We start from the raw sequence: 22,754 nt of genomic DNA, 5'->3' as shown, positions 1-22,754 counted from the left end.
CAAAACGAGCTGCCCTTGTTTGTACTTTTTCGATGTCATCCGTCAGTCCCACCTAATGCGGATCCCACACCGCACCGCAATACTCCAGAATACAGCGGACAAGCATGGTGTAAGCAGTCTAGTAGACCTGTGGCACCTTCTAAGTGTTCTGCCAATGAATCGCAGTCTTCGGTTTGCTCTACCCACAATATTATCTACATGATAATTCCAGTTTAGGTTATTTGTAATTGTAATCCCTAACTATTTAGTTGAATTTACAGCCTTAACATATGTGTGACTTATCGAGTAATCGAAATTTAGCTGATTTCTTTCGGTACTCATGTGAATAACTTCAAACTTTTCCTTATTCAGGGTCAACTAGCACTTTTCGCACAATACAAATATCTTGTCTAAATCATTTTGCAAGTCGTTTCGATCATCTGATCACTTTGCAAGACGGTAAATGACAGCATCATCTCCAAACAATCTAAGACGGCTACTCAGATTGTCTCCTATGTCGTTAATATAGATCAGGAACAATAGAGGGCCTATAACACTAACTTGGGGAACGCCGGATATTACTTCTGTTTTACTCGATGACTTTCCGTCTATTACTACGAACTGCGACCTTTCTAACAGGAAATCACGAATCCAGTCGCACAACTGAAGCGATACTCCGTAGGCACGCAGTTTGGTTAGAAGACGCTTATGAGGAACGGTGTCGAAAGTCTTCTCGAAATCTAAAAATAAGGAATCAATTTGACATACCGTGTCGATAGCACTTATTACTTCATGAGTATAAAGAGCTAGTTGTGTTTCACAAGAACGATATTTTCTGAAACCGTGCTTACTATGTGTCAATAAATCGTTTTCTTCGAGGTACTTCATAATGTTCGAATGCAGTATATGTTCCAAAACCCTACTGCAAATCGACGTTAGTGATATAGGCGGGTAATTCAGCGGATTACTCCTACTTCCCTTTTTGGGTATTGGTGTGACTTCAGCAATATTCCAGTCTTTAGGTACGGATCTTCCTGTGAGCGATTGGTTGTACATAATTACTAAATATGGAGCCATTGTATCAGCATACTCTGAGAGGAACCTGACTGGTATACAATCTGGACCGGAGGCCTTGCCTCTATTAAGTGATTTAAGCTGCTTCGTTACTCCGACGATATCTACTTCTATGTTTCTCATCTTGGCAGATGTTCTTGATTGGAATTCAGGAATATTATCTTTGTCCTCTTTGGTGAAGGAGTTTCGAAAAACTGTGTTTAATAATCCTTCTGAATCTTTTTAGTGTAGTCACCTCTTCGTCTCCTTCTACGATTTGTACCCTCCACGCTTTCCTCCAATACTAAACTGGTGATCCTTTGAGGCCTCATAACGTGTCCTACCAGCCGATCCCTTCTCCTAGTCAAGTTGTGCCACAAATTCCTCTTCTCCCCAATTCTATTCAGTACCTCCTCGTTAGTTTTGTGATCTACCCATCTAATCTTCAGCATTCTTCTGTAGCACCACATTTCGAAAGCTTCTATTCTTTTCTTGTCTACACTGTTTATCGTCCATGTTTCACTTCCATGCATGTCTACACTACATACAAATACTTTCAGAAACGACTTCCTGACACTTAAATATATACACGATGTTAACAAATTTCTCTTCTTCAGAAACGCTTTCCTTGCCATAGCAAGTCTACATTTTACAGCCTCTCTTCTTCGACCATCGTCAGTTATTTTGCTCCCAAAAAAAACAAAACTCACTTGTCTCGTTTCCTAATCTAATTCCCTACACTACTACACGACTACATTCCAGTATCCTCATTTTGCTTTTGTTTATGTCCATCTTATATCCTCCTTTCAAGGTACTGTCCATTCTGTTGAGCTGTTCTTCCAAGTCCTTTGCTGTCTCTGCCAAAATTACAGTGTTATCGGCAAATCTAGAAGTTTTTATTTCTTCTCCCTGGACCTTAATTCCCACGCCAAATGTTTCTTTTGTTCCTTTACTACTTGCTCAATATACAGATTGAATAACATCGGGGATAGGCTACAACCCTGTCTCACTCCCTTCCCAACCACTGCTTCCCTTTCATACCCATTGACCCATGTAACTGCCATCTGGTTTCTGTGTAAAATATAAGTAGCCTTTCGCTCCCTGTGTTTTACACCTGCCACCTTCAGAATTTGAAAGAGAGTATTCCAGTCATCATTATCAAAAGCTTTTTCTAAGTCTACAAATGCTAGAAATGTAGATTAGCCTTTCCTTAACCTATCTTCTCAGATAAGTCGTAGGGTCAGTATTGCCTCACGTGTTCCAAAATTTCTACAGAATCCAAACTGATCTTTCCCGAGGTCGCCTTCTACGAATTTTTCCATTCGTTTGTAAGAAATTCGTGTCAGTATCGTCCAACCATGAATTAGTAAACTGGTAGTTCAGTAATTTTCACACCTGTCAACTGCTGTTTTCTTTGGGATTGGAATTATTATATTCTTCTTGATATCTGAAGGAATTTCCTCTGTCTCATACTTCTTGCTCACCAGATGGAATAGTTTTGTCATGGCTGTCTCTCCTAAGGCTATCAGTAGTTCTAATGGAATCTTGTCTACTTCCGGTGCCTTGTTTAGACTTAGTCTTTCTGTCAAAGTCTTCACGCAGTGTTATATCTCCCATTTCATCTTGATCTACGTCCTCTTCCATTTCCATAATACTGCCCTCAAGTACATCGCCCTTGTATAGATTCTCTAGATACTCCTTCCACCTTTCTGCTTTCCCTTCTTTGCTTAGGACTGGTTTTCCGTCTGAGGTCTTGATATTCATACAGGTGTTTCTCTTTTTTCCAAATGTCTGTTTAATTTTCTTGTAGGCAGTATCTTTCTTAACCCTAGTGATTAGTGCTTCTACATCCTTACATTTGTCCTCTAGCCATTCCTGCTTAGCCATTTTGCACTTCCTGTGATCTCAGTTTGGAGAGGTTTGTATTTCTTTTCACCTGCTTCATTTACTGCATTTTTATATTTTCTCCTGTCATCAATTAAATTCAATGTCTCTTCTACTACCGAAGGATTTCTACTAGCCCTTGTCTTTTTACCTGTTCGATCCTCTGCTGCCTTGACTATTGCATCTCTCAAAGCTACCCACTCTTCTTCTACTGTATTTCTTTCCACCGTTCTTGTCAATCGTTCCCTAATGCTCTCTCTGAAAGTCTTTACAGCCTCTGCTTCTTTCAGTTTATCCAGGTCCCATCTCCTTAAATTCTTACCCTTTTGGAGTTTCTTCAGTTTTAATCTACAGTTCATAACCAATAAATCTGCCCCTGAAAAGTCTTACTTTTTAGCAAAAGATCGCCACTAATTATGCTTTTCGGAAAGAGAGATGGTTTACAAATCCTTTTGTTGCTATTTCAGAGTACTCTTGTAATCTAAAAACCTATTAATAAGGAACACGTGGTACTGAAATTTAGTAAATGATTTTCTTTCTACATCTTAAGCGTCCTAAAACAGTGGTTTATTAAGTGAGGAACTGAGGACAAATCAGGTCAATAGTTTACCAAGGAGTATATCGTCGATATGAAAATAAACGTGTAATTTCTTCCCATATGTTGCAAAAACCCACTGCAAATTTCGTTTCTCCATTGATTGTCCTTAAAAATTTCGTTGTTTCATTAGGTCTACTTCCTGAACCACTCTAAACTACGCATTTAAGTTAAAATAAATTATAAATATATGTAATCTATCTTTAACAGATTAAAAGGTAATTATGTTGGGAAAGTTCACCATGTCACTCTACATGGGGATAGGAACAGAAATATCGTACACTATTTGCTGTGAATTACTTTCATATTTCTCAAATAAGATATAGGGAGAAAATCATTTTGTAAATTTCCATTCCAGTCGTTCACTATTAAAAATACGATGGGTGACAGAGTTCCTCCAAAATTGCAATAGAATTTATTTTTGTGTGTATTGTTAACTATTCCCCATTTGAAGAAACAGAATCAGCTATGAGGAACGGCTAAATTTCTCTTTTGACGAGTGTAATTTTGCTTTTTTGTTAAAATGCAGTATAAGTTGCACAAACTATCCTTGCAATACCTATTGCGCCAGAATCGTGAAACAGAGTGTATTATTAAAATGCAGTAGATGACTAGGGCAGTCAAGAACTTAACGGAAAACCTCAGTATGTCAGTTTGTTGTAAAATAAGATAATAAATTTCGTGTTTAGTTACGTTCTAACAAATTCTCTGTTCAATAGTTGTCTAAGGATTAGAAAATTATAGTATTGGATTGAAAACATGAAATAAAAATCATAGCTTCTGCTATATTGCCGTACATAAGAAAGGCTCTGGCTCTGAGCACTATGGGACTTAACATCTATGGTCATCAGTCCCCTAGAACGTAGAACTACTTAAACCTAAGTAACCTAAGGACATCACACAACACCCAGTCATCACGAGGCAGAAAAAATCCCTGACCCCGCCGGGAATCGAACCCGGGAACCCGGGCGTGGGAAGCGAAAACGCTACCGCCCGACCACGAGCTGCGGACACAGAAGAAAGTTCCGAGCATTAATTATGTAGCAAAATACTCTCCTCTTTGCATGCTATCACCTGCCAAAATATCGTATCGATATCTCAAACGGTATAGGAGGTATGACATATGTTATGAATACTTTATTCCCGTGCCCGTGCGGTCGGAAGTGCACATTCTACATTAATTCCATTTTCTCGAGACTGGAGACAGATACAGAGCTCCTCTCAAGTCTAAAGAAAAATTCAGTATCTTAGCTAAATTTTATTCGCAGCAACATGTGGTGTAATTTGTACGAAACGCAAAATCATAGCGACTCATCTTTTTCATTGCAAACTTTTTCAAATTCCTCGCAGCGTTGCACTTAGATGCCAATATCACGTTAAGTATTATCATTACCGAAATTTTCGGCACTGCACCATGAAGCTGACATATAAGGCTATAAGTAACGTGAAAATAGATTTCTTTTCGCAATTAGTTTCTGTAAAATCGTGTGAGAAAAACTACAGATCTACCGGATTGCGCGTGACGTTCTACGTGTGATGGCACTGCTGCACCCTGACTAGCAGGCAACCAGCATTCTAGGTTTGCACCTGTAGGAGCGTGTAACTGCGCTTGACAGCGAGAAAGTCTACACGCAGACTGCCGGATTTCTTGTCTGCTCTCACACTGACACAGATTCCTGCTTCACTGCAAAACACGAATGCGGAACGCCGTTAAAAATGGCGAGAAACAAGTTGTTCTTCATGTTTTTCACAAGATTACAGTGAAAACCAGCTCTGAAGTTTTTTAAGATACTGTAGTTACTTAATGTAAGGTGTTTTTGGATACAGATGCGTGGCGTAATTGGTAGCGTTAGAGGCTGTAATCGAGTTTTCTGTGGATCGCTGGTCGCAATCTCACCATCACTGTTCCTTTTCTCGTTCATTTCGAATACCCACGTCATTTAAATTTTAAATTCGTCAAATTTACGTCACACATAGCCCAAAAAGAAAAATTATCGTGTGTTTAAGTTAGCAATTTTCATCCCTCTTGTTTTTAATTATAGTAATGTGCTAGCTAAGAACGGGAGCATGTTGAGTTTTCCGTCTGATCAACTAAGACGCCGTGCGGTTCTAGGCGCTTCAGTCTGGAACCGCGTGACCGCTACGGTCGCAGGTTCGAATCCTGCCTCGGGCATGGATGTGTGTGATGTCCTTAGGTTAGTTAGGTTTAAGTAGTTCTAAGTTCTAGGGGACTGATGTCCACAGATGTTAAGTCCCATAGTGCTCAGAGCCATTTGAACCCATAGTGCTCAGAGCCATTTGAACCATTTTTGAGCCTAAGACGCGTATTGCTGGAGTTTTCCCTCGTATTATTTCATTCTGTTTAAAACTTAGATGACATTCGAAGTTATATTGTTTCTCTGATCGTCCTTTTTTACTTCTTAACTGCAACCGTTGACATCAGTACATGTTAGTTGGACTAGCTGGCTGGTTAGTGATGTCTAAGTTAAACGCTGTTGTCGTTGTCCCGTACCACTGCTGAATCCATGTGCGCGTAACAGACAGCTTGAAACGTATCCCATGATACTTGACTATACTCAAGACAGCTTGGGTTCCGCTCCACGTGAAAGAAAATCCAATGAGGCTCCGGCAAACACGAAAGAATACAAAGTGTAATGTTTACATCAGGTTTATTCTTGTGATGAACGCAATATAACACAGCTCAAAGTAGACTTCAAACCCAAAAAACGACAATTTCCGAATCAGAGGAGAATGTTCAAAATGTGTGTGAATTCCCAAGGGACCAAACTGCTGAGGTCATCGGTCCCTAGACTTACACACTACTTAAACTAAATTATGCTAAGAGCAACACCCACATCCATGCCCGAGGGAGGACTCGAACCTCCGGCTGGAGGGGCCGCGCATTCCGTGACATGACGCCTCAAACCGCGCTGCCACTCCGCGCCGCTCAAAGTAGAGTTCAGATCACAATTCTGACATCAGATTGTGCATGAGGGTGTTTGTCAGGAAGGCAAGACCTGGAAATTGTAGTGGGTTTCCGGATGGTGTATGTAACGTCCCCTTAGAAAAATTAATGAATTACTGTGCTGGTAAGCCCCTACGTTATTTGATTTTCAAACAGCTGAGCAGAACTGAACGACTCAGACATTTCGCATTTCGCTCTTTACCTATTCTGATCAACACTAAACTGACACACATACAGCGAGCGCCAATATTGCCAGCTAAATAAAAGATTCAAACTACTGAAGGCACTAACTACTGATAGGCATAGTTAGCAAATGAAAGATTTTGATAGAGAACAAACAATGTATTTACCTTAATAGTGTTCAAAAGTCATAATATATATATATATATCAGTCCATGATATCCAATATTACAAATTTACTGTCTCTGTCCAGATCATCCGCTCTCAAAACTCCGCCATCTCACTCCCCACATCCACCACTGCTGGCGGCTCACCTCCAACTGCACAACGCTACGCGCTGTTAACAGCCAACTGCCCAACACTACAACGGCAGACAACAATGCAAACTAGCCACAGACTGCACACAGCAGAGCCAGGGATTTTCATACACAGCGCTACGTGGTGTTACCAAAAAGAAAACCTAAACAGCCTACTTACAGGTGGAAATACACTACTGGCCATTAAAATTGCTACACCAAAAAGAAATGCAGATGATAAACGGGTATTCATTGGACAAATATATTATACTTGAACTGACATGTGATTACATTTTCACGCAATTTCGGTGCATAGGTCCTGAGAAATCAGTACCCAGAATAACCACCTCAGGCCGTAATAACGGTCTTAATACGCTTGGGCATTGAGTCAAACAGAGCTTGGATGGTGTGAACAGGTACAGCTGCCCATGTACAGTTATAGCTGCCCAACACGATACCACAGTTCATCAAGAGTAGTGACTGGCGTATTGTAACAAGAGTAGTGACTGGCGTATTGTAACGAGCCAGTTGTTCGGCCACCATTCACCAGACGTTTTCAATTGGTGAGAGATCTGGAGAATGTGCTGGCCAGGGCAGCAGTCGAACATTTTCTATATCCAGAAAGGCCCGTACACGACCTGCAACATGCGGTCGTGCATTATCCTGCTGAAATGTAGTGTTTCTCAGGGATCGAATGAAGGGTGGAGCCACATCTGAAATGTAGCGTCCACTGTTCAAAGTGCCGTCAGTGCCAACAAGAGGTGACCGACACGTGTAACCAATGGCACCCCGTACCATCACGCCGGATGATACGCCAGTACGGCGATGACGAATACACGCTTCCAATGTCGTTCACCGCGATGTCGCCAAACACGGATGCGACCATCATGATGCTGTAAACAAAACGTGGATTCATCCGAAAAAATGACGTTTTGCCATTCGTGCACCCAGGTTCGTCGTTGAGTACACCATCGCAGGCGCTTCTGTCTGTGATGCAGCGTCAAGGGTAACCGTAGCCATGGTCTCCGAGCTGATAGTCCATGCTGCTGCAAACGTCGTCGAACTGTTCGTGCAGATGGTTGTTCTCTTTCAAACGTCCCCATCTGTTGACTCAGGGATCGAGACGTGGCTGCACGATCCGTTACAGCCATGCGGATAAGATGCCTGTCATCTCGACTGCTAATGATACGAGGCCGTTCGAATCCAGCACGGCGTTCCGTATTATCCTCCTGAACCCACCGATTCCATATTCTGCTAACAGTCATTGGATCTCGACCAACGCGAGCAGCAATGTTGCGATACGATAAACCGCAATCGCGATAGGCTGCAATCCGACCTTTATCGAAGTCGGAAAGGTGATGGTACACATTTCTTCTCCTTACACGAGGCATCACAACAACGTTTCACCAGGCAACGCCGATCAACTGCTGTTTGTGTATGAGAAATCGGTTGGAAAATTTCCTCATGTCAGCACGTTGTAGGTGTCGCCAGCGGCGCCAACTTTGTGTGAATGCTCTGAAAAGCTAATCATTTGCATATCACAGCATCTTCTTCCTGTCGGTTAAGTTTCGCGTCTGTAGCACGTCATCTTCGTGATGTGGCAGTTTTAATGGCCGGTAGTGTAAATACAGGCATTTTGACTCAGATCTACCCCTTGGGTTTATTCAACCATGTCTACGATTAGGGGTACATGTGGCACTGCTCGAAAAGGTAGTCAAATGGCTCTGAGCACTATGGGACTCAACTTCTGAGGTCATCAGTCCCCTAGAATATTAGAACTACTTAAAACCTAACTAACCTAAGGACATCACACACATCCATGACCGAGGCAGGATTCGAACCTGCGACCGTAGAGGTCGCGCGGTTCTAGACTGTAGCGCCTAGAACCGCTCGGCCACCCCGGCCGGGAAAGGTAGTCATTCTGACTGAAAAACCGGAACAGACGTAGCAGAGTGTAAAAGGTACGTGCTAGCTAGTTGAGGGCCTCCACACAAGAAAATGGCTCTGAGCACTATGGAACTCAACTGCTGAGGTCATAAGTCCCTTGGAACTTAGATCTACTTAAATCTAACTAACCTAAGGACAACACACACATCCATGCCCGAGGCAGGATTCGAACCTGCGACCGTAGCGGTCGCGCGGTTCCAGACTGTAGCGCCAGAACCGCTCGGCCACCAGCGGCCGGCCCTCCACACAAGAGAGGGAAGTCACCGCCTCCGCTCCATGCCGCAACCTCGTCTCAGGCACCCCGTGACCCTTCTACTCACCATTATTGGCCGAGGATCGAGAACAAGGTCCACCTTAAGGCATCCCTTCTTCAGCAAACCAATCGTGGGAGCAATGATAGCCCAGCAGTACGTGCTGAAATCGTGGGCCGGCTGTAACAAGTCTCTGCAGCTTCTCAGTTCTCGGCAAGTACTGGAAACCTTCCAAGGAAATAAAAGTGGCCTCCACTGTGCTACCAATGTATTACCTCGTTTATCTCAGTCCTCCTCGCGTTTACTGATGCAGTAGCGTCAAGGCTTTGTCATTTTCTCGGAAACTATTGACTGTTGCACGAGCTGTGGCGCGTTCCCTTTGTAGGTGGGAAGCGAGAAGGCGTGAAGGCGAAAATTAAGTGGCCGACAGCGAGTAATTCCATATCGGTTGTGGGAAGGACCGCTGCGCCGCCTGTCGGACGATGAACAAACGACCTCGGCGCACGCGCAAGGCATTCGTGCCTCCTTTGTACTGTCGCCAAGCCGCCCCAACTACCTCTGCCGGAAGCCGCATGCAAGAATACGTGACAATCTTCGTTTGAAAAGGATTGGCGTTTCTAAGATTCCTTGTAGCTGCAGGTAGATATACATCGGACAAACACGTCGCACCATGGAAGATCGGTTGATAATAGACGACATACACGTCTGGACTAGCCGTAGCACTCTGCAGTGGCCTGATGCTGCAGTTTTACTGCACGAACAGCGGAAATGTGTTATGCGACTTACTTACTCCATTTCATAATTTTTTTGGGTGAATTTGAGCGAGAAAAAGTTTTGCTAGGGTTTGAAATTACGTGTAAATTTCGTTTAAAGTAGGTAAGTGCTCTCATTCTCAAATACTGAATAAGCTCAGAGGTACTGAACCGCGCCACTGTCGCTCCTAAACGAGGTTTGTGTGTTTTCTTGTCTATCGGTATGCAACAACAGTGATCACAGAAAGTGAAGCTTTCTCGAAGTCAAGCAACACGACATCAAGCTGACCAACGATGCCCATTATCTTCCGGATCTCATGAGGCGCGTACACACTAGGCCGACGAACGACGGCGGATACGATTCGACCGAACGTCGGTTGCTAAAGCACTGACGTTCGGTCTATAATCCCCCTACAACCATGGGATTGGGACCAACGGAATCACAATTTCGCCGACCGATGTTATGAGAGAAGAAGAAGTCGTCGCAAGTAAAGCATTTACGTTACAGCCAGAAGATGATCATCAGAAAACGCTGTTGGACGACCTCTCTTTTAAAAATTAGGGAGCAGTGTGGTGGAACTAAATTAATGTCTGACCTTAAAACTGGATTGGAATATGGGCTATTTCACTTTTTTTTCCCAAACGAAAACTACAAATTGCGAGGCGTATTGAATTGTGTTGACTCCTAAGATATTCAACGATGACACCTCTTCAGGAGAGCCGTATCTGCAACTCGAAGTTTAATGGTCACTCCCAGTTCGGTTTGCTCCTCTTTGTCGATCACGGCGAAAATCTACATCTACATCTACATTTATACTCCGCGAGCCACCCAACGGTGTGTGGCGGAGGGCACCTTACGTGCCACTGTCACTACCTCCCTTTCCTGTTCCAGTCGCGTATGGTTCGCGGGAAGAACGACTGTCTGAAAGCCTCCGTGCGCGCTCTAATCTCTCTAATTTTACATTCGTGTTCTCCTCGGGAGGTATAAGTAGGGGGAAGCAATATATTCGATACCTCATCCAGAAACGCACGCTCTCGAAACCTGGCAAGCAAGCTACACCGCGATGCAGAGCGCCTCTCTTGCAGAGTCTGCCACTTGAGTTTGTTAAACATCTCCGTAACGCTATCACGGTTACCAAATAACCCTGTGACGAAACGCGCCGCTCTTCTTTGGATCTTCTCTATCTCCTCCGTCAACTCGATCTGGTACGGATCCCACACTGATGAGCAATACTCAAGTATAGGTCGAACGAGTGTTTTGTAAGCCACCTCCTTTGTTGATGGACTACATTTTCTAAGGACTCTCCCAATGAATCTCAACCTGGTACCCGCCTTACGAACAATTAATTTTATATGATCGTTCCACTTCAAATCGTTCCGCACGCATACTCCCAGATATTTTACAGAAGTAACTGCTACCAGTGTTTGTTGCGCTATCATATAATCATACAATAAAGGATCCTTCTTTCTATGTATTCGCAATACATTACATTTGTCTATGTTAAGGGACAGTTGCCACTCCCTGCACCAAGTGCCTATCCGCTGCAGATCTTCCTGCATTTCGCTACAATTTTCTAATGCTGCAACTTCTCTGTATACTACAGCATCATCCGCGAAAAGCCGCATGGAACTTCCGACACTATCTACTAGGTCATTTATATATATTGTGAAAAGCAATGGTCCCATAACACTCTCCTGTGGCACGCCAGAGGTTACTTTAACGTCTGTAGACGTCTCTCCATTGATAACAACATGCTGTGTTCTGTTTGCTAAAAACTCTTCAATCCAGCCACACAGCTGGTCTGATATTCCGTAGGCTCTTACTTTGTTTATCAGGCGACAGTGCGGAACTGTATCGAACGCCTTCCGGAAGTCAAGAAAAATAGCATCTACCTGGGAGCCTGTATCTAATATTTTCTGGGTCTCATGAACAAATAAAGCGAGTTGGGTCTCACACGATCGCTGTTTCCGGAATCCATGTTGATTCCTACATAGTAGATTCTGGGTTTCCAAAAACGACATGATACTCGAGCAAAAAACATGTTCTAAAATTCTACAACAGATCGACGTCAGAGATATAGGTCTATAGTTTTGCGCATCTGCTCGACGACCCTTCTTGAAGACTGGGACTACCTGTGCTCTTTTCGAATCATTTGGAACCTTCCGTTCCTCTAGAGACTTGCGGTACACGGCTGTTAGAAGGGGGGCAAGTTCTTTCGCGTACTCTGTGTAGAATCGAATTGGTATCCCGTCCGGTCCAGTGGACTTTCCTCGGTTGAGTGATTCCAGTTGCTTTTCTATTCCCTGGACACTTATTTCGATGTCAGCCATTTTTTCGTTTGTGCGAGGATTTAGAGAAGGAACTGCAGTGCGATCTTCCTTTGTGAAACAGCTTTGGAAAAAGGTGTTTAGTATTTCAGCTTTACGCGTGTCATCCTCTGTTTCAATGCCATCATCATCCCGGAGTATCTGGATATGCTGTTTCGAGCCAAATGTATCAATAAAGACTCCATTTTCTTTCTTTTTTGCATCTAACACATTACTTTCTAACGGCTCACTTATTTCCTTTCTACCATCTAAATCTTTTCAATTTATTTTTTTAATCGCTTTAATGCTATAAATTGTTGCTGGTGTTCAGCATGTTACTGTACACCATCAACAGTTTATTTCGTATAACGTCCACGGTCTCCAACCAAGTCTTTATTTGACAAAACTGCATTAAGCTTTAATGCTATCTCCGTATTCAACTCCATCATCATTTTTTTAAATATAACAATTCACGCACGTTCAACAGACACAGCAAATCGCTATGGAACCAACGAACATTCAACCCGGCGTCCATACTAGAAGACGGGTCCCAACGCCGATCACTCACTATTGCTGTGATGTTACTGACAGCAGAGTAATCCACAACCATGACTAACTGCTTCGTTGGCTCCGGTTAGTCGCCCTGTAGCATCGCAAGTTATTCCGACCGAACGTTTGTTTTAGGACAGCTTGCTGTATGTAACTTCCGGGGCTGACATCTAGCGGCCTACCCGGGAGACACACGTGCATCTGCCACTGCCTGCCGTGGGAAAGCTATTCAATGTGTCTTACCGAACGCATACATTCACCACCTATAAGAATCTAAATAAAGGGTAGTAGTTTTTGTGTGATCGCTTTCAAAATTTGTATTCTGCACTTCGTCATTAATAGAAAGGTGGTGTGAAAACCTCAGCTTTCTAGCGGGCATATTTTCGGAGATTGAAAAATTTACTTTAAAGTTAGAAAAACTACACTTAAGAAAGGAAATTCACCAGGGAACATCTATGACTTGTTTTTGGTTGTCAATTGAAATACTCAGCTGAACTATCAGGGTATAGAAGTATTTAATTGAAATCTAATTTAAAAATTTCAAATACCCTACAATTTTCATAGTATGAAATCTAGAAAAACTTCAGAAAGAATTATTAAAATCAATATTTATTTCATTATGTGTTATGTGAGCCTGTGAGTAAATGAGAGTGTATATGTGGGACATTTGTCAAATTATATTATTTTATTATATACCGTCTTAAGTAACCTGCAAGAGTTACACAAGCCTGTCGTGGGAAAATGGTCCTAGGGGATTTAACCACTTTGCTGATGACGTATGTCAAGGTGTTATTGCTATTGTAACAGAGCAGTAAAATCTGTATCTAAAGAATATTTCCAGAATTATTGACTTTTCGTTTTCTATATCCATGTCAGATTGACGCAAATGCGACTGTGAATAAGGATTGGTGTAGGCCAGGTTTGGCGCGAGTATGATCATGAGCGAGTATTCTGATTGGCCGTCAGTATGATCAGCCAATCAGAATTGAGACGGTTCCCGCTCGTTACCTGATAGTTATACTGGAAGTGAGGCTGGGAGAAGGGAGTCACTCGCTGGCTTTGAATGTGGACGGTCATGTTACTAGTGCCAGTCAAAATAATGTGTAAGATGAAGAATTACTTAGTGTTTGAGTTATTGGTGAGCTAAGTCGATAGCAGTTGTTGTTAAAGACTGCTTGGCGAAATTTCAGAGGTTTTGACTAAATCTGTTGGATAGACATCCGCTTGTGAAGGACCAAATGTAATAACTCATATTAGTGGTGAAGTTAATGACTGTGAAGATGTTGTTTAATTTGGGTCGGGTTTGGACAGATTTCTGGCTGCTGTGCATGTGAAACGTGTGTATGAGTCGTGAACTGGAAGGAAATAGCCAATAGATTAAATGTAGACCGAATAGTACCTTTTCTTTGGTTATCAAGGACAAAATAACCAATATTGTGTAGAAATTTCGGACATCATTTTCCAGAAGCCAATCCATTTTCTTACTGCCCGATAAAATTGGATGACAGTATTTCTACAGAACTTTCTTTCGTAACTGTAGTTGCGTGGCCTCAGTAATTCTACAAACTAGGTGGTGTTTTTTATCAACGCTGCTTTTACATGATCTTGTAAGTATCTACGTTGCCGAGTGAAGGGACATTGAGCAGACACCATTCTGAGGTAAGTGAATTTTAATTTGCAGCCTTCACAGTGACAACGGCGGATAGACTCGAGAAATTAAACCCCAACCCGCCGTAGGCTGTACACACTAAGCAAATCTCGATCAACAAACCGATTGGCAGTCGTTCATTGGCCTATGTTTACCTGTTGTGTACAGGCTAATTAACAAACAGCGCTATATTTAAGTGGGCGTAACAGCTCAAATATCCCTTACAATTGCCTTGCTTTAAACCATGGAAATTGGAAATTTGTGGTAAGGTCTTATGGGACCAAACTGCTGAGGTCATCGGTCCATAAGCTTATACACAAATTAATCTAACTTAAACTAACTTACGCTAAGGACAACACACACACCCATGCCCGAGGGAGGACTCGAACCTCCAACGGGGTGAGTCGCACCGATTTAAACCATGTTGATTTCTACTTCGGAGTTGTTCGGTCTACACAAAAGACATCATGCATGAGCACAATGTAGATTCTGAAATCTGTACAATAAATCGACGTTAGTGAAGTGTGTCTATAGTTCTGCACTTCAATACGCCAAGGACTGAAATGTTGCATGGTGTGCTCCATTCCTCCAGCGAACGACTGTAAACTGCCTTTACACAGCTGACTATTAAAATGACAACACCAGGAAGGATAGAAAATACCGAAATTTTACTTATTGCGCATGTACGATACAGTAGGAGAATACAACAGTGAATTTGTAAGTGATATGGGAATAGAGAGGGTACGAATTTCAGTACACTGAGTTGCTTCCTCTGCCAGCACAATGGATCCATCCCGGCTGGGCACTGAGCCAAAATAAGATCGAATGACTGATATGAATATGTCATTCAATGCTCCTGCAACTCTATGCAAGAGCACATCAGTCACAGTGGCTGGTGAGCGATGGCACGCCCGTCTCTCGGTAACCGACGACCAGATATCTTCAATCGGTGAGGGATGTGGAGAACGTGCTGGTCAGAGCAACAATCGAGCGCCCTCTGCATCACGGTAGGCCAAGACAGCACAGACAACATATGATCTTGCGTTATCTTGTTGAAAGATAACGTCACAGGGACTTCTAAGATGGTGCACAGCTCCAGCGTTGAAAAAAGCGAGATGGCGCAACGGTTAGCCCACTGGACTCGTATTCTGGAGAATTTACACATTTAGTTTTCATATCGACATTTTCAAACTGATTCCCCAGAATTCAGATCTTCATCATCATCTTCCTCAAATTCCTCTTCCTCAACACTCTCTCGTTGGCTTTTGTCAGAAGAGTCAATATCTGACGGCTCTGGAAGAAGAAGTTGCAACTTATCACTGCAACAAGGCTTACTCGTTTTCAATTTGTCTTTTCCTGCAGCAGCTCATATAAGGATCTCTGCTAAGAAGAAGCCTGTATAAGATATCCCTGTTGCAAATCTCTTTGTTGGGTCAGAGCGAAAGGTTTCGCCTTGTGTCCGCCAGGCAGCAGCTCTTAAGATTGCAAATATTGACTATTTTCATCTTCGCACAACACTCCATTACTGTCTCCCTTCATCGTAATATTTTTATATCGTCTTTGATGTTTTTGCTTTTCTGGTAATGTTGAATACTTCATTTTCTCTTCTTTTGTTAAAAAATACTGATTATTGATTGAAAACATCACTAAATGTTAATAAATAACGTTTTACAGTCTCACATGAGTCACAGAAGAGAATAGAAGCTTTCTAAATGTAGTGCTACAGAAGAATGTTGAAGATTAGGTGGGTAGATCACATAACTAGTGAGGAGGTATTGAATAGGATTGGGGAGAAGAGGAGTTTGTGGCACAACTTGACAAGAAGAGGGGACTGGTTGGTAGGACATGTTCTGAGGCATCAAGGGATCACAAATTTAGCATTGGAGGGCAGCGTGGAGGGTAAAAATCGTAGAGGGAGACCAAGATACGAATACATTAAGCAGATTCAGAAGGATGTAGGTTGCAGTAAGTACTGGGAGATGAAGAAGCTTGCACAGGATAGAGTAGCATGGAGAGCTACATCAAACCAGTCTCAGGACGGAAGACCACAACAACAACAATGAGTCACACAGATTACATATTTAGTCCTAAGGTCGTTTGTAATCGAAAGGCACATGAATTTTTCGATAAGATATATAAAAATAGTTTATTATTTAATAGGTCTTGTACTAACGTAAGGGAAACTTAGAAAATTTTTTATCTTTGTAACTGAGTCTCAGTACTGTACCATTCACGACTATACTTCAGCATAGGTTCAACAAGTCTCAACACACATTTGAAACTGTCAAAAGAAGTGACAGACGAACTAAAATATTGTTTAGTAAAATTGTTCAGTGTCATTGCTGCATTATAAATGTAAGTAATTAGATCATCCCATATTTAAATAAAAGCTGTTAACATTTAGATTTGCTTCAATTTAAAGCAATCATTTAGTGAAACCACAAAAGAATTAGAAACAAGCTAATACCTTAATCAAAAAAAGCGACCCACATTATAAAAATCTCTTCAACTGTTTCTAAGGGCAAACAGAAATGTCTCTGGCCCCTGAAAATTGAGTTATCAACTCACCATTTGGTCGATTACTATAAAATATACTTGGTCCAATCTTTGTACGGTTTTGGTCAGAATTTTGGTACAAATTCCTTGCAACGGTTCAAATCTGCGTCCGGCTATCCTGATTTGGTTTTGTCGTGATTTTCCTAAATCGCTCCTGACAAATGCCGGTATGGTTCCTTTGAAAGGGCATGGCCAGTTTCTTTCCCCGTCCGTGAAACAATACGAGATGTGCTCTGTCTGCAATGACCTCATTGTTGACTGGTTGTTAAACCCTAATCCCCCTTCCTTCCTTTCGGCGTTAGCACATCATAAACGTAACGCCTGCACCCGTATTACCGGCAGTGCCAACCAGAGGTATTTGTGTTGTTTACTCAACGGCAGGCCAGTTGCTAGGTCTGTATGGCAAAGATGAAAGCAATTTGGCGATGTTCGTAGTCGTCACTGTCTCCAGTTATTGGTAGATCCGTATGACGCTATGTGTAGATACTTGTCTTGCTGCAAACAAGCATATTTCCTTTCTCACAGTACATGACATGGCTGTATGTTACTGCACGGCCTGTTGACCAATATGGCGCTAGTCGTGTTGGCCTGTTGAGATTATGATTGACGTTGAACATGGTCCTCCCGCACCCAAGGAGTCCATATTCGCAGAGCAATCATGAGATCATCTCAAATGCTAACAGCATTATCGCAGAACGATAAACAACAGCTCGATAGTCCACGATCTTACTGCTGTTGGATTCTGACACATGCCTGTAGACATTTCTTCATCCTACATGAGGCATAACACGTTCTTCTCACAAACAACTAACAGTCAAATGCGATTTTTGAATGAGAAACACACTGTGTACTCTCACCTTATAAACGCAACAGAACATTTCAGTTTGGGAGAACAGAAAAAGTTCACCAGCCGAGCATTGCATCCGCAGCAGGACCAGTGTGTCAGCAGCTGCAGAATGCGTCATAAGCGAGTATGGTTGGCGAGCAGGCCTGGCAGAAGCAGCAAGCTCAGCAAGGCAATGTGTGAGGGCTAACATACCAAAACGAATCACTGAGAAAACGTAGCTGTGGGAGAGACTGCTGATGGCAAGGAATAAAGGAGGATGGTTTGGTCATAACGAATGAAATCTAATAGCAAAACCCCTTCCGCAACCATAACAAATACACCAGCTGACAGGCCAGTAGGCATTCGATCAGAAAGATCGATGGCGTTCACAGTGTTCGCACTTGATTCTCTGATTACCTTTAGGTAACAGTTTGTGTAAGATTGTTCTAGTTCTCTGGTACATCTCCACTGTACTGTTGGGCGAAGAGCCACAAGAAGACTGGAACGACCACTGCCACTGATGAGCCACTCAGAAGACTGTCCCCACAACACCGAGCTGGGGCATGAGCTGCTCTGATATCACAGCCTCTGATCCACCACCAGCTTGCTGAAGGTTGGGTCAGGATTGGTGAACAACGCAGTCACCTGATGGGCAGTAGCATCGGTCATCACGACAACCGACAATATTGCAATATGCAGTGCCTGATAGGGCAATAGTGTCGGACATCACGGCATCTGACAACTCCACAACACGGTATTTGAGGGCGAGAGGAGCCACAGGAGGGACCGAGCACTCCCGCATCCTCGCAGTAAGAAGTAATAAAATGAGCTCTAACATGGAAAGTAAGCATTTCCGGACACATGTCCACATAACATATTTTCTTTCTTTGTGTGTGAGGAATGTTTCCTGAAAGTTTGGCCGTACCTTTTTGTAACACCCTCGTATATTTATCAGCATGCTGCTACCGTTTTTTCGTGTAACTGTGGAGTACTTATGGCCTGACGCGATTAATAGTAATCGGCCACTTTGACCTCCAATAACTTATGTACTATTCAAGTTACATTCCTGTAATTCATACCAATTTAGGTTTACATTAATAGCTTTCTAAAGACATGTCGATCGACGAAATCGGATGGACTGTTTAGATTTTGGAAATTCGTTGTTGGGTGTTACTTGTATAATTTACCGTATACTAAACTTTAAACTAATAAAGATATTGAAAATCTGCTTACACCATCAAAATCGTCATGCAAATAATAATAATGTACATGTTTCTTTTTGAGGTATCATGATTCATCTGGCTACTATTAATTTCTATACTAACTGTGAAATGTCTGCCATTAAGGTTTCACAAAGTCCGCCATCTTTGGCACTCTCGGCATGTCTGCTGCATCGACACAGCGTTACCATGGAATTCCCGGCCACGCAGTCCTTGGACCATGCGCTGGGGCTACCCCTCTTGTTTGGCACCATGCGGTCGGCCAGCCGAGTGGCCCTCACGGCTATGCCAACTCCGAACTTGAAAATCTTTTCAGGGCGCCACAACTCGCCCATTACCTCACAGACTGGACGTCTGCGAGGATGCGGGAGTGCTCGGTCCCTCCTGTGGCTCCTCTCGCCCTCGCATACCGTGTTGTGGAGTTGTCAGATGCCGTGATGTCCGACACTATTGCTCTATCAGGCACTGCATATTGCAATATTGTCGGTTGTCGTGATGACCGATGCTACTGCCCATCAGGTGACTGCGTTGTTCACCAATCCTGACCCAACCTTCAGCAAGCTGGTGGTGGATCAGAGGCTGTGATATCAGAGCAGCTCATGCCCCAGCTCGGTGTTGTGGGGACAGTCTTCTGAGTGGCTCATCAGTGGCAGTGGTCGTTCCAGTCTTCTTGTGGCTCTTCGCCCAACAGTACAGTGGAGATGTACCAGAGAACTAGAACAATCTTACACAAACTGTTACCTAAAGGTAATCAGAGAATCAAGTGCGAACACTGTGAACGCCATCGATCTTTCTGATCGAATGCCTACTGGCCTGTCAGCTGGTGTATTTGTTATGGTTGCGGAAGGGGTTTTGCTATTAGATTTCATTCGTTATGACCAAACCATCCTCCTTTATTCCTTGCCATCAGCAGTCTCTCCCACAGCTACGTTTTCTCAGTGATTCGTTTTGGTATGTTAGCCCTCACACATTGCCTTGCTGAGCTTGCTGCTTCTGCCAGGCCTGCTCGCCAACCATACTCGCTTATGACGCATTCTGCAGCTGCTGACACACTGGTCCTGCTGCGGATGCAATGCTCGGCTGGTGAACTTTTTCTGTTCTCCCAAACTGAAATGTTCTGTTGCGTTTATAAGGTGAGAGTACACAGTGTGTTTCTCATTCAAAAATCGCATTTGACTGTTAGTTGTTTGTGAGAAGAACGTGTTATGCCTCAAGTAGGATGAAGAAATGTCTACAGGCATGTGTCAGAATCCAACAGCAGTAAGATCGTGGACTATCGAGCTGTTGTTTATCGTTCTCACAGTACAAGACATGGCTGTATGTTACTGCACGGCCTGTTGACCAACATCTTTTCTTTATTTGTGTGTGAGGAATGGTTCCTGAAAGTTTGGCCGTACCTTTTTGTAACACCCTGTATATTATTCATGAAGAAATTAGTTCAATATTTACTGTGTTTTAGAAAGCACAGAGACATTAGGCTTCTGGCCTACCTTTTGTTTCTATTCCTATGAGATATGTTTATTTGATTTGTTTATATATGTAATAATGTGTGTTAGAGCTTGTTTATAGTCCAGCCATAGGAATATTTATTTAATTTCAAGTTATTTAAATGTAAATCCAGTATTTCGAATGTGTTTCGTTATGTTTGTGAGTGTGCGTTGACTTGGAGGCAGGGCAGGAGCGCTCTAGCCAATCACTGCAATCGTTTCGAGAGAGGATAGGGAATTCTAGACAGTGGGGCGCGAGGAACAGGACGGCACAGGACACGGGAGGTGCTGGACAGTACGGCGCGACGGACGGTGGTCGATCGCGGGAACTATGTGGAGGGTGGGGAGTTTGCGCGTTGTAGAGGGAGACAGAAATATTGCGTAGTGCCGACTTGTGCACTTGTGAGATTTCCGTGTCTTCTGCAGTGAAGACGTAGTTTGCATTTAGAAGTGAACACCTCGCGAGCTATGTTGTTGTTCACAACTAATTATGTGAAGTAGGTATGTATTGTTTCCCTGTTATTCAACTTACATTTTATCTAATTGCTGCACCATCGACACCAATAAGTGTTTTACAGTAATAAATGGCATTCTTAAAGGTACTTCTGCTGTCGTACCCATCATTTAAAGTCGTTAAAATAGCACCTTCAGAATTTACTTAATTGCAATCGTCCATTTATAAATTTCTATATAACATTCAAAATTCGCAGCTGCTGAGTGACAGAAACCTTCGACCATTCGATTCGTGTATATATTCATATTGTATACTGTATAATCAGCAGTATTTGTCTGGTAATGCGGCAACTACGTATCCCAACCCCTAGACAACGAAACCAGCCAAAGCTTTTAATATTTCAACTCTGAGTCAGAGGGTACGTAGTTGAGGGCCACACATCACATTTCACTTTGTTTTTTGAAAGCCCGCAAGTCAGAGGACCATAACAGTAGATGGATATGAACATTCACCCCCAGGACCTATCAACGAACGGAAGATGCCGTCTGGACTGTACATTTACTGAATAAACAAGTCTTACAGCTGATTTTCTGTTACCGTGTCTGCTGACGTGTTCAGTAACCTACCATGACCATCCTGATCACATTAGGGGCACCAGCCAGGGGTGCTGACTTCTACTGTGGAATCAGAATGGAGTTACGTCTACTCTATGTATATCACGCTGAAATGATAATCATTTGCGTAGCCAAGCATGTGGTACACTTCATCGCAATTTTACCTTTGTTGCATAACGCCCTCAAAGCACCAGTGTAGAAGAGAGACGTACTCAATATGGAATCTAACGTCACCTATCAGGCCCTGTGGCTCTTCTTCCATCGCTTTCAGCTATTTCTCAGTTCTGTACTCACTGTTTTATATACAGCGTGTCCCAGAAATGTTGTGACAAACTTCGAGGGTTGTAGAGGGTATCTTGAGGAAAAAGTTTAGGATAGGAGCCTGTGTCCGGAAACGTCATCCAACGACACTACAGAAAGTCGAAGTTATATACGCTGGCGCCTAACTCTAGACGACTTCTTCGGCAGCAATCGTTACTTTGTACACTGATGGACATAATGGAGTACGTCTCGCAATGTTGTTTGTTAGTCAGTGATTGCGACTGATTGCCAGTGGAGAAGATGGAGCTAGCTGCTGCAGTCTGCTATGACTGTGATGCTCTATTGCGTTGGTCGATGATGGTGTCGGACACATGTTTCCATCAGCAGTTTGTTTTTCTCCTCGCACCCATTAAAATCTCCAATGTTTTTCGATATATAGGAGAGAAATAAACTGCAAATAGAAACCCATGTCCGAAATATTCATCGATCAAGGTAACAGAGCATCGCATTTGTGGGAGACAAGGCCTGTCTCGCATCTTATCACTGGCAATCAGTCGCGATCACTGAGAAACAAACAATATTGCGAGACGTACCCTATTATGTCCATCAGTGTGCAAAGTCACGTTTGCTGCCGAAGAGGTCGGCTAAAGGTAGGCGCCAGCGTACATAACTTCAACTTTCTGTAGTGTCGTTCGATGACGATCCTGGACGAACGTTCCTATTTTCGATTTGTTCCTCAATATATCGCCTACAACCCCACGAAGTTTGTTGCAACATTTCTAGGACATCCTGTGTATACCATTCTGGCACTTGGGCAAAGGTCGACTGTAGGAGCTGCGTTGTGTATTTCGGTGAAGCAGCTGCGAGTGACAGAATTTATTATATAGGTCGTCTTCCGTTTCTGTTTCATGATGTTCGACGTGCACTTGT

This window comes from Schistocerca nitens, chromosome 2, assembly GCF_023898315.1.
Source record: "Schistocerca nitens isolate TAMUIC-IGC-003100 chromosome 2, iqSchNite1.1, whole genome shotgun sequence".
In the NCBI taxonomy this organism is placed as follows: domain Eukaryota; kingdom Metazoa; phylum Arthropoda; class Insecta; order Orthoptera; family Acrididae; genus Schistocerca; species Schistocerca nitens.
Note: the sequence above shows the minus strand (reverse complement) of the source record.